Here is a 15,888-nt window from a genome sequence, read left to right as displayed (position 1 = left end):
CTTTAGTACCTTCCACGTCATTGCAGACCCTATTTCTGTATTTTCTACTAAGACGACGAGACCGACGCCTCTTGTTATCTAGTACCCAAAATATTTACAATTTTTAAAAAGTAAGTAGTCGGTCTTATTTTGTGTTGATAATAATTTATGAGTTGTGCCAATTAATTTGTTCGTATATTTACTCCCATATAAATTTAATTTTTTTCTACTTTTTTGTCTTGTTTTACACTTTTTTGTCCAAATTAAGATTTTTCAAAAAAAATTTCCCAGAGATAGGACTTACAAGTCCCGATTCTGTTAGCAGATAACGATTTCTATTGCTATAAAAAAATGCTAAAAATCAAACATTTTATTATTTTTTATAAATGGTTACTCTTCACGAAGTAGGAAGGCGGTGGTACATCGCAAAACAGTTTTTATTTGAATTACAACACAAATAGACACCACAAAATGAACAGTTTGATTAAGGTCCAGACTCTATTGCAAGTGAGCTGCAATATTCACAGATTCCCCTATTGGTGGTAAAAACAGGCCAGTGTTTTCCCAAATTTCCCAATCTGACGTCATCCAACGCGCTGTAATTATACTTCCTCCTTTTGTTAGGTGAAGATGACTCCAAACTTTTTTTATGGCTTCGGCAGTTTGCCGTACAGCCAGTTACATTATCTTTTAATCTCATTAGGCGCAGTAAAAAGTTTATGAATTGTTTGCAATCGAATAGACTAAAATAGACAAATTTAACGTTGATAAATCAGTACAACAATTAACAAAAAGAAGAGAAAAAATATATATACATACACATATATATCCATAAACATATACAATTAACATGGGTCACTCGCTTCCCGTCCAGGGGCCCATCAGGATATTATAATATATAACATACACAAGAGAACTAGGCTACGGTAAATAGGATTAAACATATAAAGGAGAGAAAACAAAGGTAAAAAGTAAAAACAATTTTTTTTAACTAAAGAAAAATATTACATTTTTTCAAAAAATCGAATATGCAATCGTAATTTAATCTATTTTGAGTTGCTAGGGCAGATTAAACGTTAAACGGAGATTTACCGGTAATATAAACTATATTCTTGTATAATAAGGTGGATTCCAAATTAAATTTGGCACAACCAAAAATTACATGATCTAGGTCACCTTCTACTCCACATTCCACACAGTTTTTACTCTTGATCACATAAATTCTTGCAAGATAAGCAGGAAAACAAGCATGTCCAAATTTAAGCCTAGATATTGTTGTTATATAACGCCTAGGGACATTATAAGTTCTATGCCAATGTGCAACAGGGACAGTTATGTGTAAAGAAGTGTATCTATTTGGGTTGGTAAAACAAAACTCAGACCATAGATCACTCCATTTATATTTCAAAACTGCCTTGCGTGAAGCAACCAAATCAGAAATACTGGGTAGATATTCTGTGGTATCCACTGAATAAATACTTAATTTGGCTAGTTGGTCCACATGGTTAATATGTTTAATTCCACTGTGTGCTTTGGCCCATATAAATATCACATTTTTTTTTATTTTCTTTAAAGTGTTTAACTAATTTTTTAATTAATATTATGTAGGGATTGGAGTATGTGGTTGGAAAAAAAGGTTGGTTAATGGCTGTGAGAACTGACATGGAATCTGAAACAATAATAACGGAGGATTCCCTGTTAGAAACAAAAAGTAGGGCTTGATATATGGCAATTGCTTCCGCACTAAATATGGAAATATTTGCTTTTAATTTGAACATTTTTTCTACCTTCTCCATGGGGATGTAAAAGGCACATCCTGTACCGTCTTCTGATTTAGAGGCATCCGTGTAGATAGTACTGACTACAAACTTCGGAAGCCTCGCTTCTTTGCTTCAGTGGCGTATGTTAAAAGTCCCATTGCAACCGATCTTCTTGCCTCCAGCTGGCTGATTTTTTGAATAATTCATTGTATATAATATATGAATTGACAAAGATAATGTCCAACATGCCCCAGAATAAACGATGCCACCATTTACGTGATTTTCTATCTACACAGTATGAACTGCGTAGTTGGTCGGCAAGATCAATGCCGCCCATATTTTTGTTGTAGTCTTTCACAACGATGGGGCATGGTAAGTTTAAACTCGAACCATCTCTTTGTTTTCTGGAAACATGTTGTACTTCTGATCCATGAAAGTTAGTTGCAATGTTAACTGCTCTGTTATCCATCCACACAAAATAACCTAAATGTTAGTATTAGAATAGCTATAATCAAAATCTCCGCGTTGCAATTCCTTTACTTTTAAATTTCGAGGCAAGTCCTTCCTGTTCTTACGAATTGTACCACATGCTAATGTATTTTCTAGTTTTAGTCTTTCGAGTAATTTTACGCTTGTACAGCAATAATTATCAAAATAAATAATTCTTCCTTGATTCCAGTACATCTTGGTTGATGATAGGACTACTCTTTCTAATAAAACCATAGTTCTCAAATTCGATTTGCAATTTTTCGTTTTTGCCTTGATATAAATCAAACTGTAACATAAAACCATTTTTTTCTGCAATTGACCATAATTTGTAGCCCCTTTTGATCGGCTTTTTCGGAATAAATTGTTTCAAGCTACTTCGTCCTTTAAAAATAATCATACTTTTATCCACACTATGTTTTCTTGACACTGATAACATGTAGTAAATTGTCTGTTTAGAGTATCTATCATCGGTCAAATTTTAAGTACTTTATCTTTATTGTCGTTGGAAATTTGCTGGTTATCGTTGACATTTAGATTTGCTAATATCATCTCGAAACAATTCCTTGACATGGTTTTTGAAACAAGAGGCACATGTAAGTCTTGTGAAGTATTCCTGTACATTTTCCACGAGGGAACTTGATGGTACCCCATTAGAAAGTTCAGTCCGATAAAGGCTAGTAATTCACCTTCCTTTATATTCAGTATCTTGTTATTCTGCAATGCATACCAATTACTTTGATGGATAATCATCTTCACAATATCTCCGAGTAGTCTAACAAAAACATCTGTAGGTGTTGTGCTGCGAACTCTGGACTCACTGCTCCTTCTTCTAAGTGGTAACATTGAATATTTTCGATGACATCTTTCTTATGTCATTTCCGGTTAGCTTCAAGAGGTTCAACGCTTTCATTTAGTTCGTCTTCAACCACAGCTTCTCCTAGTCCTGATTCTTCAATCTTACCTACATAATTTTCAACTAATTTACTTTCTTCAGCTGCAGATAGACCAACATCTATGATTTCATTATCGTCATCAGAATCGCTGTTTTCATATTCACTAATTTCGACATCAGAGCCCCAGAAATTTGTATTGCTAGTTCTTCTAGTTCTTTTTCTGATAAAGGCCTTTTCATACAATCCTTCCATTTACTTCCCATTCTAAAAGAAAGTAATATAAAAACATGTTTTGAATACTGACGGGACTTGAGAGTCTCAAGGCATTGGATAGTAATATGAGATGTAGTTATCATCATAACAAAATAAATGTTTTATTGGTGCTTACTCTTAAGTATATTGCGTTTGATTCACAAATAAAATTCCGCAGAACCAGTATAAACAATAATGATAAACAATTGTGATAAAATAATTGTGCTTGCCAGCTACGACAAAGATCAGGAGTGGCTGATGCAGTAGAGAGAGTAGCAACACTGAAATGGAACTGGGGAGGTCACGTGGCTAGAGTGACAGATAATAGATGGACAAAGCGGATACTGGAATGGAGACCAAAAGATGATGCCTACCGAAGCAGAGGTCGTCCACCAACACGTTGGACTGACGATCTAAAACGTTGTCATAAGAATTGGATGCAAGAGGCACAAGATCGAAATAAATGAAAAATTATGAGGGATATTTATGTCCAGCAGTGGATAAGCGAAGATTGAATGATGATGATGATGATGAATTGTGCTTGCATCAACAAACGTCCACCGACGCAACAGTTACTGTTATAATAAATTCGATTACCGAAGATTGTCAGCGAATACACCCGATGAAATATTTTCTTAGGTTAGACAAACGTTGAATGCCTCAGTTCCATCAGGAATTACACCAACTTTTGCATTATAAGAAAATTATAAGGATTTAAGGATTAAGGCAAAAAAGGGTTAATGAATTAATCAGCTAATTCTATATTTCCCACATAAAAATTCCTTTACAGTATCTACCACTTTAAACAGTTAAATTCTTATGGCATTTTTATTGACTCCTATTGAAAAGTTTTACTGTATTTTATTCGACGTGATATATTTAAAATAAAATTGTGGTTAGCCGACGTCCCCTTTTAAGTTAAAATTTACTAATATAAAGTTGTTAGGAACTAGTAAATGAGGAACTCTGCTCCAGACACGCCGCATTCTTCTAAAACCCCTTTGCCACAAATGCAAAGAATACATTTCATAGTGTAATTTTGTCCTTACCGCATGTATTTAATTTTTCACGTCCGCTGTAAAACCACACACAAAATGTAACATTTCCCGAGTACATTTTCTACATATTCAAGCAGTGTTAGTGACGCCTGTTGTACACACTCGCTAATACGGGGCTACGGCTCACTCACTCATAATTATGTACCACTTCCGAGTTTGAAATTGTTTTTTGCAACATGGAAAAATCTGATGTTGGGAACGGTTTCGGAATTTTAATATAAACGCTAAAAATGGGATAGAAAAGAACTTTAAACGAACAATTTTTGGTTTATTCAATTACGAAATATTTCTTATTACGAGCATAATTATTATTACTTTTTTAATGGTTTTTCATTTAACTAAATATTTTTATCCAAGGTCGTTTAAAAATGTATTTAGTGATTATGACCTTATTTAGTTGCTTATTTTAAATTACTTAATATCTTGCTTATTACTTACTAAGCGTATGTGTGAAGATGAAAATACATACCGTAAATATAAGTTCAATATATTGTCCTCCTAGACACTCCATTAAAAGAGAATAGGTAATATAAAGAGTTTATGAATACTTTAGGAAAAAGATACATCATCGGTGGCGACTTTAATGCAAATAATACCCCGTGGGGTTCTAAGCTAACTACAACTAAAGGAAAAGAACCATTGTTAGCTGTTAAAGAACAAAATGGTGAAGTAATATCTACTGGTAGACCAACCTACTGATAATTTTAACTATGAGTGATACAGTGATCAAAAAAGAGTTTAATCGAATATTTATTAACAAAGAAACTGACTGGAAGAGCTTCAAAATAAACCTTGATAATTTTGCTGTGTCATTGAGAAACACGAGGCAACTTGATGACGAAATAAAAGGTTTTATAAAAAATATCTAACAGATAGCTTGGGAAAATCCTTTCACAATAACCTCTAGAACAAAAGGAAACAACTATCCAGAAGAAATCAGAGAACTCATAGTAGAAAAAAGAAAGTTGAAGATTGAAGAATAAAATGGCAGCAATACAGAGCTCCACGACATAAAACTAGTCTAAATAATGCTACACAAAAACTAAAAAGAGAGATACAGAATATAAAAAATTCAACAATTAATTTCTTTTAAAGTAATTTAACAGCTGACCAGAAAACAGATTATTCGTTATGAAAGGCAACAAAAAGAATGAAGAGACCAATTATGCATGCTTCTCCTATCAAGTTGGAAAACGACAACTGGGCTACAAGTAACCAACAGAAAGCAGAACAATTTGCAGATCATTTAGAACGCACGTTCAAACACAGCAACAATGAGGGTGAAGAACTGAGATGGAAAGAACAATTCCAAACCAAAGAAAGAATAACGTTGACAGGAATAAAAGGATATAAATCCTAAAAAAGCTCCAGTATATGATCTCATAACAGGAGAACTAATAACAAATCTACCAAGAAAAGTCATATTTAAGCTGACACACCTAATAAATGCTGTTTTTAGATTGAGTTATGTTCCCAGACCCTAGAAAGTAGGTAAAGTCATTATGATTGCCAAACCAGGTAAATTTCCTAATGAAGTGACATCCTATCGACGAATATCACTCCTTCCGGTGATGTCAAAACTATTTGAAAAACCTTTGGTATAAAAAAAAATCTTTTACCAAATCATCAATTTAGATTAGAAAATAAACATTCCACTATAGATCAAGTTCACAGAATAACGAATGTAGTAGAAAAACAGAAGAAAAGAAAGTTTTTTCTACATTCTTCTTGGACTTAGCCCAGGCGTTTGATAAAGTCTGGCATGAGGGTTTAAACTATAAACTAAGAACGTTCATACCTAAACAGTTTTTAGAAATCTTAGAATCATACATTACGAATATATATTTCAGAGTAAAACATAAAGAAGGGCACACCGATTAGAGGGCCACAAGGGAGTGTATTAGATCCGATCCTGTACCTATTGTGTGACATTACAGAGCTAGAACAAAACACTATTGCCACCTTCGCGGATATAGCAGCCATACTAGCGATAGGAGATACTAGTGAAGAAGCGACTGATAAGTTGCAACTATCAGTAAATACAATACATGCCTGGACCAGAATATGGCAAATAAAATTAAATGAGACTAAATCTGCACACATTTAACTTTACAAATAAAAAAATCGAAAATTTTGCAGTTAGAATAAATGATATCCAAGTTCCTTATGCAATATCAGCAAAATACTTGGGCATTACCCTAGACCCGAGAATGCGTTGGAAAGTATATGTCAAAAAGAAAAGAGGGGAACTTAATATTAGATATAAGAAATTATATTGGCTGATCGGAAAAAATTTAACATTATCCATTTATAATAAATTATCTATTTACAAGCAAGTACGCTAAGTAGGAAGACGCCAGAACTCGTGGCTAAAAGACCTGAGGAGATGGTTCGACCGCTCATCCGCAGAGATCTTTCGCGCAACAGTTTCCAAAACTACAATTGCTATTTGGATCGCCAACCTTCGAAAGGAGACGGCGCAATGAGAAGAAGAAGAAGCAAGTACTGAGGCCACTATGATTATATGGGTGCCAACTCTGTGGCTGTGCCAAAGCTAGTAATCTACATATTATCCAGATATTTCAAAACAAAGTACTGATGAACATTTTTTATGCTTCTTGGTCTTTCGTTAACAGCAACCTCCACCAGGACCTGGGTATGGAAACTGTGACCGAAGTAATCAAGAGAACAGCAGCAAGTCACGAGCAGAGGCTGCATCGCCATGTGAATGTCGATAGCAGCATAAAAATACCGTACATATGTTATATAAAAAACTTATTATCTTCCTTAAATTTCCCACGTTAAAACTGGAGCTTTGTTGAGAATCACGCATATATGAGATAATAAATTTTTTATAGATTTGACTTGAGAATTACGTCTCAAACGGTGTGCGATCCGATTTTTAAAACGGTTTACACAGACTCGTCACAGAGAAAGGTAGAGCTCAGCCACAATTCGCGACGCACACAGCTTCGGCTTAGAATTTAGTCAGAACTCACGATGCGTACATAAAATTCATTACCGCCCTCGTCATCGCAGACACTATTTCTTTAATTCATGCCAGAATGACAATAATTGACGCCTCTTCTTCTTCGTTGCTCTTTTTTAAAAGATTTAAAAGGTAAGTGGTTTCTCTTTTGTGTTAATAATAATTCATGCTAATTTACTGACTTTATATTTACAACCATACACATTTAATTTTTTACTGTTTTAATTAATTAACTAGCTAATTCTATATTACCAAAATAAGCAAAGAATATACTTAAAAATATTGAATAAACATCTTTCAAAAATTTAAAATATAATGTGCTTGAACCTTGTCATCAAATCATACCCTGGCGTTTTGGTTTTACATCAAATTTATTTTGAAACTCTTCAGTTGTGTTATTAGATTAGATCTACATAAATTATAGTCCAGCAAATAAAAAATTTAATGAGTCACGCTCGGGATCACTTACGTTTATCGTATCGTTTAAATGTCTATGTGCATCGTAGTATGAAAAAAAAAGAAGAGTTTTTGAAATCAGGGCATCAAAATTATTTAAAATTCGTTATTTCTCAAACACCAATTTTTTTTGGGCTGTGTTATCATTCCTGTTCCATACCATGCAAGTTAAACGATTACTTTATATTCCAGTTCTTTCTTTGTTTTACTCTTTAATATGTTTGTTAACTTAATACTAGGCTCTTATAGATTCATCTTAACAGCCTTTTTCAACGGTGTCAAAGAAATTTGTTAGATTTGAATATTAGCAAATGCTATCATATTTCACATAAAAAAGATGGTACTCCATAATTGTACAAAATATACCGACAAAAATACTTCTTCTGCCGATTGGTTACTTATCTCTTGCTATTTTGATGACACGGGTCTCCTCCATTCTGCTTATGCGGTTATTCCATTCTTTGTTTTTTTTTCTATTTTGTGTCCATTCATTTATACACTGTACGTTACATGTTCTTCTAATGTCTTCACTTTTTTTTTAGATCTCTCAGCGTATTTTCTGTAGTTCTTCTCAGTACTCTTATTTCTGGCGTTTTTTTTAGGCTTTGCTCTGTGGCTGTGTCAGGTCTTGTTTCTGAGGTCAATATTGGTCTTACACTGGCTTTATAAATTCTTGACTTCATTTCAGTGTTAATGTGTCTATTTCGCCATATAGTGTTATTAAGACATCCTGCCAGTCTATTTGCTTTTGTAATTGATCTTTCACTTCCTTGTCCAGGTCTCTATAGCTGGACAGTGCAATTCCCAGGTATTTTATTTCTATTACTTGTTCAATACTGATGCCATCAATTTCTATTTTACTGTTTGGTTCTTTGCTGACTACTACTGTTTTAGTTTTCTGAGATGAGATTGTCATATTATATTCTTTTGCTCTTATGTTAAATCTATGGACCAGTCTTTGCATTCTTCGTCTATGCTATTGATATATTTGCAATTGATATGCAATCTTTATCTTGGGCTATCAATATTGCATCGTCTACGTAACAAAGTATTTTTATTTGTTTGTTTTCAATTCTGTATCGTGTTCCTTTGTTAACGCTTTTGATGATTTCATCCATGATTAAATTAAAGAGCATGAACTTCTTTATTATACAGAAGATGGTTTACATCTTTGAGTCTTACTCTATCAGACGCTTTCTTTAGAATCAGACACAGAAATGCTGGTCTATTATACTCTAGTGATTTCTCGGTAATTTGCTTTATAACGAATATTGCATCTGTACACGATCTTCCACTACGAAAACTCTGTTGTTTATCTGCTAAATTTATCCTCCTACTAAATAATAACATAATATTAGTTGACTAGTAATATGCTTTATTGTCACTGAAAATAGTACAATTTTATAAACAAAGCTTATATATTAAGTTGAACAAAAAAAGTAATAATAACAATAACCATTAAAATTTACTAAAATTAAATAAATCATCAATATCACAGAATAAAACATAAAATATACAATCCATTGCAAAATTTCACTATATTGCAAATTGCATAATAAAATCTTACGAACTAGTTTACGAATATGTTTAAGCTGCTGCATGTGATACCCAAATATATATAAAAATACTTTGTTACTTGTACCTAAACGAACTGTACTTTCTTAATTATTCGTTGAGAAATTCTTTCAATGAATAATAAAGTCTTTCAGATCGATAGGCTTTTGTCGATCTACGGAACTTAAGGAAAGAAGTTGTAGATTTAAGTGGCAAAGGGAAATGGTTGTATAATTTTTTTTTGATTTCGATTGAATGAATGATTGAATTCGCTCCGTGCGTGACCCTGGTCAGAGGTACCTTGAAACGATGCCAGCGTGCGTAGCGGCGAATTATGACAAAATTGGAATCATGGAATCTTTTTACGCATAAATGTTATCAAAAATGTGTGCAAATACATGTTGCGTATTTAATTGTGCTAATAATAGCAAAAATAGTAAGTGTAGTTTTTATAGGTTCCCAAAGATTGCATATAAATTAGAGAAAAGAAAAAGATGGATCCGTGCTATTAATATGAAAAAGTAAATATCACATAATCTCATTTTTATGCAATTGAAATAGGAAATATTTAAATAATTTACCTTAAATGATATTTTATAAGGCTTCAAGCTAACTGCAGAGTGCCTGATGACTTTAGCTTTTATATCATACCTTTTAATTATATACTCTTTCACGTGAAAAACTTGGTTTGCCAGTACTAAATTTTTCCCTTTCTTTTCCGTTTGGGATTAAAAAGATATATTATGATGAATTTTGAGAAACCCAGTTTTTAATACTACATTTATTTTGTACATAAACTGAAAAAATATAATTAAAAAGTTAATTATTAATAATTGTCAATTTCGCCTGTATTTAACAATGTCAAACATATGTCATATGTTTAACCTGAAAATTGGTAGGTCCAAAACAGTCAAATATGTCGGTAGGTGTCGCGTCAGTCACGCACGGAGCAAATAATATAGATTTCTTTACTAACTCAGTGGATGGGATCGGTAAATACACATCAAAGCTTGAATTTCTAGTGAAGTAGTCATGACTAGGTCTTGCTGGAAAAACATGTAGGTGTTTACGAATTAAGCAAACAGTTTCTAGAATAAATAACGAGAGAAGAGTTCAAATCCCGTGATTTTTGAAGTAGCTTTTGCAATGTGTTATTGTACTGGTAAATATACCGTATTGCTCTTTTTTGTAATTTAAAAATAACATCAGATTGGGCAGCTGTACTAGAACCCCAAAAAGGAAGGCCATATCGAAAATGATACTCGAACAAAGCAAAGTATGTTATTTCCTTCGAAACAGATCTTATTGCGTAGCAGGCTGAGGCTAGTTTCTTACTTAACAAATCGACATGAAGGGACCTTTTAAGGTTGCTGTCTATAAAAATACCGAGATTGATTTTACAGAATCAATTATACTGATCTGACTGTTATTAAGAAGCAAGGGTTGAGGAGCTCCTTTATAGGATAATGCTACTGTCTTATCCACGTTAAAAGAGAGTAAATTAGAGTCGGACCAGGTTTTTATTTTAAGTAGATCAGAAGTTATAATTGCATGAAGCGTTGCAATATTATAGTTCTTTCAGAAATACTGGTATCATCAGCAAAAAGAAAAATTTTTCCATCGATTTTTAAGTTAGTGATGTCATTTATAAAAGATCAGTTGTTGTTTTTGGAACAGTGATAATATTTTCTATTTTACCTGAATTAAGCCTGAAGAAAAATGTTATTTACATAAAAAATTTTACTGCAAATAATCTCAGAGGCAAGTTCTAATGTGAAAAAGCGATTGTTTGGCAACTACTGAGCAAAAAATATTTAATTAGGCTACCATTGCAGAGAAACTTAAACTCAATTAAAATTGTGTATAACATTATACAGAAAACAATAGTTTGCAGGGTTTCATGTAAAAAAATCTTTCCAAGACACGAACATTCCAGTCGAGAGTAACTCACAACCTTATTAAGAAATAAAACTTTCAGAAGTATAATATTAAAGTGCACTGAAAATGACAGCTTTTCCCTTATTACATTCGTTCCTCCAACAAAGATTCCACTACATTCCAACAATAAGGTTCCCTATTCCACCTCAACAAGTTTCCGCCTTTTATTTGCCATGTTATTATCAAAACCATAAACTTAATTACTCGTAATTTTACGCTGGCTTCTCCTACATACAGAATGAAATAATCAAAATAAAAGCCGGAGGAACGTTGAATGCAAACGTTGTGCAATTCTTTTGGATTTACTTGCCATTGTTTTTTCCAGAGTGCGGAAAGCGCCAGGAAAGCGGCTATCCGAATCATTAGACTAACCAGTTATCATTTTTTTAATGGTAATTGAATTAAACTTTTAAGGACCTTTAAAACGCCTGTTAGTAATAACTGTTTAATAAAAAAATAAATGTCTTAATTTAATCACATGCTAATTACCTAAGTAACTGATTATAATAAAATTATTTTGACTGATAGGTATGAACTGATTATTAAAGCTCGGATTATAGGCAAAATGCCTTATTTGCCTATTTTGCCTATTATAATTGTTTTTTGCACTTTTTGCCTTTTTTCGTAAATTCCGCTTATTTGTGCCTTTTTTAAAATTTCATGGTACTACCCATGATATTATTCTATTACTAAACCATTCTATAATAAAATTTTGGGTCAATAATAAAATATCAATGGTTTGTTTATATAACAGATTTCTAGGAAAATGTACCTGATCGAGACTTGAGGGTTAACTATTTGGAAATCCCTAAGCTTTATCAGTTTATTATCAGTTGTACAGTCGGTTACTGATCAGCAGTCGCCCCTGAAAGAAAACCATGGATTCATACACAACAACGCAATCTTTTGGCGAAAAAAACTTTCTGCAATTTCTCATTACAATGTTTATAACTGGTTGGATTTTGTACAAACGATTATTGGTATCTCTTTCAATTGTATTGTCAACAAAATACCAGCAGCGTAAAATTGTTAGGAAGCGATTGTAGGACATTTCTATCTGGTGCAACAAAGGATGATAAAAAATGGGATCTTTTTTCCAGTAGCATTCTAATGTAAGGTAATGTAAGTCAATAAGTAAATACCCAAAAACTTTTCCATTTTTTCCTTGTTTATCGATTTCCAGCGACTTAAACGACTTCTAGAATTATTTGCAATAAGTTGTTTATCGTATAGGTCGATTTGTTCTATGGACAAATCAAAGAAAGCATCATCAACTAAAAGACGAAATATTGCAAACACGTCTATATTTTCTGGAATGTTTTTAGTATGTATATAATTTTCTATATTTACTAAAGTTACTAAAAATTTGACGATCTGACGGCTTTTCGTCGTAATTCCATCCATTTTTCTCATAATGCTCTTTCATTTGGAGCTCTGTAGTTGGTACTATGCAATTATTAGAGCTGTATTAACTTCCATATCTCTGTTGTCGTCAGACTCAAAATTATCCATACGTTGTTCAATCACATGCTGAACTTTTATGTTTTTATTCTTTACCTGATTACCTGAAAATCTCTACGGTCGTCGGTTACATTTTCTTCATCCAACAAATTTGACTGACTATATTGTTCATTATCACTATCTTCTAACATTCTCCGTAACTCTTCTTCTGTATAGCTGCATCTCCAACTCATATTACCGCAAAATTTTTTATATTTTAGATATATTTAGAACCTTTTATCAATAAAAGCTATAAAATATAAAATATTACTTGTGATAATAAGGAAAATAAAGGAAAAGACAAATCTTGGAATAAGAATACTGTCATTCCGAATAAAGTATAAAGAAGAATAAAACCGAAAGAGAAAATTGGAAAAAAATTAAAAAAAATATTTCTGACGAAATATATAAATTTAATATGGGTGATTGTTGAATTAATAGAGTTTGAAAGAGTTATACATTTTATATAACATAGCTCGTCGCTCACGCGTGACTTACGTGTTTGTGAGATACCATTTAGGAACTCACGTACGTGAACGAGCATGGTTGAAGTTTCCGCTAGAACGGGAATATACATTCACTCACACGCCCATCTCTAGGTCCAACAAAGTTCAATTAAACTATTAGAGTAGCTAGAATGATATATATAATAGAAACCACAGTTAAAATGCAGTGTTGGTCTTACGGCGCGCAGCGATGCCGCTCATGTCGGCACAGTGGTGGGTGTGTGGTATTCTGACGATAGACTGAGATATCAGGACCGTAAGCGCTTCGTTTCAAAAATCTTTACTCATAAATTTAATGAGTTAAATAAGAGCAAAATAAAACAAATTAATTTTATAAAAAATGCCTGTATAATATCTTGCAAAGTTAATTCGGCCCATGCTACAAAAACCTGTCCAGTAGAGAGCTCTTTTATGAAGGCCGTTAGTCCTCGATATACACAAGGTTTATTTTATCCTTCTTCCTTAAAGTTTTTATTTGTATGTGTCTCCAGGGTATGATATATTTTCTTTCCATCATTATCGAATTTCGACTTTTTTTGCCATATTCAAAACTCATGTCATTTAGTAGCCTTCAAAAGTTCTCATCATCCTTCATTGTGTTCATTATGCTGTCGACGGTCGGTGGTACATTTTCCTGTATTTTATTATATATTTCCTGTGGCTTATTCCCAGTTAAATAGTAATTAATTTAAAATGCCACAAGAAAATAGCTTCAGAACAGTACATTTTCCAAAACAAAAAAATCATTTTTGCACTGCACTGCATTCTAACTATGGCTTCTACTATAGTCTCTGTTAGTAATTGGCAATGGAAGAAGAAAAAGACAAAAACTATGAATCTAACATTGCAGTATTATTAACATGAGTTATCTAAAGTTCTTAATTTCCTATACCACGTTTTACTGTGTAGTTAAAGCCCTGATATATTTCTCCTGTATTATTTACCAAGATTATTCTTCTTACGTCTGTGACCTTAATTAACGTCCCGGAATAGAAACCTGTATAATGCAAAAGGTATCCAGGACGATCGATTACTCATAAGTCATTGGCCGCGTCTGAGTTGCATGTGGATACATAAGATAAAAAATATATAACTTTAATGTGTGTCTAACACGTTATAAAAATGTCTTTTATGGCACAGATTATGACGAACTGAATTTATTGCCACCATTTAGATTAAAAATTAGATGCCGAGGCGGCAAAATAATAAATAAATGGTTGGTTTTGTTTTTATTGCAGCCGCGGAAAGTTTTAAATTGTGGTACTGCATTATGAATAGAGGTGGTAGAGACATATCGTTTTTGGGATTCGTTTTTACGAAGTAGTTGATGGAGATATTAAGAAATATTGTAAGAAACACCTGTGATCTAAGAATTATTAGAAATCTTTACTGGAATCAAACATCGTCTATCCGAACAGAGGCAGGAGAATATATACTATCACTCTTGCTGTTCAAAATATACTCTGAGAAAATCCTTCAAGGAGCAGTAGAGGATGTTGAAGCCGAAATTCAAATTAGTAGAAACTGTATGAATAACATCAAATCGCGGAAGACACGGTGGAACTCGTTGAAAGTTATAAAGCCCTCCAGGAGTTAATGAATAGAATCACAGAAGTGGGTAAGAGATATGGACTTTCATTGAACATTAAGAAAACAAAATGTATGATGATCTCTAAGAAGGAACAACAAATTAAAAGAATCATCGTGAACGGTCAACCAATAGAAAGAGGAGAACCATACACCTACCTTGTCATCAACGTCAATGAATGTATCTTTCTTAATATTAACATTTTATTAAAGCAATTTGGCTTAAATCGTAATATTGTAGAATCTACTGTTTTTTTTTGTACAATTACTTAAGGACCACCCTGTATATAGAAAGAAGCTGTTAGTGGATTTTAACCTTACCTAACATAAGTACAGTAGACTGTTTTCTTTTAATTTAAAGCCAAGAAATATAGAAGTTTTTTCAATAGATTTAGATCTCTAACAAGGTCATCCAGTTCTTGTTGATTAAAACTTTTGGTTACTGAATCTGCTTAAAAACCACTGTCGTTATTAGATTGCAAATTCCTCAAATTCATCAGATGTTGATGTTTTTTGTCATTTCCAGAAAAGGTACGTAGAGTTTTCAGAATGCAGTACTGGCCTTTTTAATGAATCTAGGTCAGGATATTATTAATTCATCCTAGTGCTCTTTATGTGTATTTGTGAATATCTTTGTGTCTGCAGAACTTTTCCAGGATTTTAAATTTTTTCTCGGTACCAAAGAAGGTCGAATAATAGATAACTTTCACAGATATGTCTTTCAAATGTGCAAGATTGCAACTTGCTTGGAGAGGTAATGAGGCCGTAAACTGAAAGATTTACTTTTTTTCAGAAGGAATTTGATGTTATGGGAGAATTTACGGACCGAATTGAATACACAGAATTTTTTCCAAAACAAATTAAGGCGATTCGAAAAATTTGGCAAGCAGCAAACGGCTGGTAAGAAATTCATCAAACGAAAATTTA

General features: G+C 32.9%; 1 protein-coding gene across 9 annotated transcripts in view; it reads left to right on the top strand.

Moving 5' to 3' along the window:
- Positions 1-15,888, top strand: part of kek3 (leucine-rich repeat, immunoglobulin-like domain-containing kekkon 3 protein) — a 680,415-nt gene that overhangs the window by 401,376 nt on the left and 263,151 nt on the right. The window lies entirely within an intron of this gene.

Source organism: Diabrotica undecimpunctata, chromosome 9 (assembly GCF_040954645.1).
Source record: "Diabrotica undecimpunctata isolate CICGRU chromosome 9, icDiaUnde3, whole genome shotgun sequence".
In the NCBI taxonomy this organism is placed as follows: domain Eukaryota; kingdom Metazoa; phylum Arthropoda; class Insecta; order Coleoptera; family Chrysomelidae; genus Diabrotica; species Diabrotica undecimpunctata.
The sequence above is the reverse complement of the archived record's forward strand: the minus strand, read 5'-3'. Positions and strand labels throughout refer to the sequence as shown.